Source organism: Oryzias melastigma, linkage group LG4, assembly GCF_002922805.2.
Source record: "Oryzias melastigma strain HK-1 linkage group LG4, ASM292280v2, whole genome shotgun sequence".
Lineage (NCBI taxonomy): Eukaryota > Metazoa > Chordata > Actinopteri > Beloniformes > Adrianichthyidae > Oryzias > Oryzias melastigma.
This window is the reverse complement of record NC_050515.1, coordinates 7,344,555-7,348,250: the sequence shown is the minus strand read 5'-3', so window position 1 is coordinate 7,348,250 and position 3,696 is coordinate 7,344,555.

Genomic DNA, 3,696 nt, shown 5'->3' with positions numbered 1-3,696 from the left:
CTCCGTGGGTTTGGACAGAACAAACACACAGTTACACCTGCAGTCTGCGTACATCTGTAATGTTTACACATCCTAAAAAATGAACACAACAGCATATTCATTGGCAATAAAAGTACAAACGATGAAGAGGTATCCTGCAGGACTACACACAGCACTCGGGGGACCACGTATGTGCACCGAGGAGGAGGAGGATGGACGAAGAAAGCTCAGATGGACTAATCTTTTAAACAAAGAAATGGCACAGGAAGCAAGAGACGAGGAAAAGTTGGGTTAAAAAACTGGAACAGACCACCGAAAGGCTAAAAAATATGATATGTAAAGGACAAGAAAAAGGTCTAAATTAAGGATTAGGAATGGTTCTGTCCAATTGGGAGCCTAATTAAGGGGAATAATTATATTTGAAGTGATTTAAACGACACAAATGTTTGTGTTAATGAGGGAAAAAAGGGCCTGGTTGGCTGTAATTAACAACTTCACCACTAGATGTCAGTATTCAGCACCGAATTTAGATCCAGAGGAGTAAAAACGCTAATATAGAACATTTTTCTTATGCTATAAATGCATATTTAAACCTCTTTTGATATATAATACTTCTTGGAGCTCTAAATTTACCATCAAAGCTCCAAATTTAATTTTTTTTTCCTCAAAAAATAAAAAGTGTAGTGGTCTCTTCCAATTTTTTAATGAAAAAGAAAACTAAAGAATTAGCATCTGACATGATAAAGGTTTCAGGAGCTTCGTAACAGCTCAGACTGGAGTTGTGCTGCTGTGTGGTGGGCTGTGTCACGATGGAAGGAAGGAAAGAAAAATATCCAATCTTAAGATTTAGAAAAAAGTTATATACACGTTGATAACAACATTAAATTCATAATGTACAAGAGTAGTAAAACTTTACAGTCAGAAAAAGTAATTGTATTTGTCCTCCCTATTAGGCTTAAAAAAAAAAAAAGAAATCAACATCTCTAAATGGTAATACTTTTTTCTTTAAAACACAATAATACATAAAATGCTTTGTTCTCACCCTGCTGCGTTCTGAGCATGCTCCGTTCAACCAAAGAGGCGGAACGTCCCTAAAATCAAGTGCTTTTACCGTTTCAGGGCCGACTGCTATTTACAGCATCAGTTCGTGAATGCATTCCAAACCGTGAAATGCCGCCGTTCGCCGCTTGGTCTGTCTTTATTATCATTTTATGTGCTTTGGGGAGTCGCTGATGAGAACGGACAGAAAGCATCAAATCATCAAGCTAAGATAGATATTTCATGTTCCATGCACAAAGCAAACGAGAGCTCAGCAGAGTACAGACATGAGTTGAACAGTTTTTGGTTTCAGTCTCTTTACATAAAAACATCACTTTTTAATGGGGGGGGTCCTCTTCTTTGATTGGTGGAGACATGCCAGTCGGGAGGCAGTTCGGGACTGGAGGGGTCAGGCGGCGCCTGGAGTCCGAGCAAGGCACTGTGGGTCATTGCTTTGCCGCCGCTGACCTGCGACGCTCCCATCCAGCCACTAGGGGGCAGTCAGAACCGCATCAGAGGAGGACTCCTGATTATCCAGATTCTTTTTGCAAAAAAAGGGAGCTGAGAACTTTCAGTCAGAGAAGACAAAAAAGGTGGGCAGGTAGCTTCTTCCTCGTCCTCTTCATCCTCAAAGCATCCGGCCGCCTCCCTGAGACGAAAACGTACAATCTTGATTTGATGTCAGTTCTTATGGCACACAGGATTGTCCCAGTCTCCATTTACGCATGCGGGGGGGTCGAGCTCGTGTGTCCCAGTGAGCCGCGAAAGGCTCGATCCATGGCGTTGACAACAACAGCAAAAATTAAAAGTCATCTCTCAATATTCACAGTAGAAAAAATATATACACACACAGACGACGACGCGGGATTTGAACCGACAGACTGATAGACGCAGGCCTTCTGCTGCGGGCGTGATAAACCGCTGCACAGAGTTAGCTTTGGATGCATACAGGTGATCGCTGCGGAGGTACGCCACACAGAGGAAACACAAAAACAGCAGATTCAGTGCCTGATAGTCCGACGTTAAAAAAAGGTGCTACAACTGAAATATAAGGTAGTAGACTTCAACACCCGCCTCAGAAACCAGCTACAAAACCTACATGTGCAAGAAACAAAAAAAGGCCAAAATCTAAAGTTGTTGCAAACCCAACAATATTCACATATGTGTGAGAGATTCCCCGAAAACACCAGAAAGACCGTTTGGGTGAGTGAGTAGTGGATTCTTTTCTGTTTTTCCCAAAGCACTGAGGTAGACTCCGGTCAGACACGAAGAGGAGAAGAATGATTAACCAGAACTAAAGCTGCTGCTGCTTAATGGTTCCTCCACCGGGACGAGGGCGGAGCTACCCCCCCCGTCAACCAGGAAGCCACAACAGTAATCCGATTCAATAATAAATAGCGGGCGGCGCGTAGATACGGACGCCGCCTGAATTGCATATGGATGTGAGCACCACCGTGAAGCAGCAGACCGGACGATGACGGTAAAACTGAAGGACGTGAGGTTTAGGTTTTCCTCTTTTACAATTATTTACAAATACAGAAGCCCTCCTGAAATCTACATTAAATCTGGGATGTTTCTGGGGGACAAACGCAGAGGCGGCGTGCGGTACGGCAGCCTGGAAGTGGCTCTGGCTGAGGAAGGCACTGCAGACGACACGCCCTCAGAAATCCCCTTCCTGCTGACGCAAGACGGCGTTTCATGAAGCTACGAGGACCAAAGACATGCTAACCCTTTAGCTCAACAGGTATTTATGATTCCAGCTGAAAATCATGAACAGAATTGTGATTTTTACTGAGCCTGATCACAGAGTAAAACAACAATCCGGCGAACAACAAATCGCCGAACGTCTCTCATTAACCGGCTGGAAGTCCAGCTGGAACTTTCCTCCCTATAAACCCTGAATGGTGGAAGTTTCCACCAGGGTGGTTGGAGTTCAGCCCCCGGCAAATACGGCGAGCGATATGAAGACGTTTGTTAGAGACAACCGGAAAACTGTCTTCAATCTGTGTAGGAGTGGTGGATTTGTCCTTTAATATCGACCGTTTTAAGACATTATTTAAAAAAAAAAAATGTTGTTTTTTTTTTAATTGGTTGGAATTTGAATCTAAGAAGCCATTAACGGAGGATTTGTGGAGCAAAAAATTAAAGAAAACCACAGAAAAACCTAAAAAATAAAAATTAGCAAAGCTCGTGATGAAAAAAATACGCACTATTTACAAAAAAAAAAGAACATACAGTATATTATATTTAGAATATTGGTTGAAACATATATATACATATATATGCTTATATGTATATATAATCAAAGCAGCAGCTATTGGTCAGTCTGAGGAACGCTTTTGTCCAACTCTTAAATATCCTTCAGCCACATAGTCATCGTGAGGACACAAAAATAAACAATAAATTAAAACGATTTAAACACCTAATGAATCTGTGTGTAGTTTGGAATTGTTTTCTCTCTTCTAGCCAAAAACAAAACAAGCCTCTTTGTTCTGAGCCTTAGCGAATCACCGATTGAAGTAAGAATACAAAAGGATGAGCGGAAACAGACACTTCTCTTCGTTTAGAGGCCACGCAGAAAAAAGGCCACAATCTGAGTAAAAAGATCGTCCAGAAAAAATGTGGAAATGCAGAGTTGGCAGGAAAGGAGAGTCCTGGAGTTTTCTTGAGCAGCCTTCT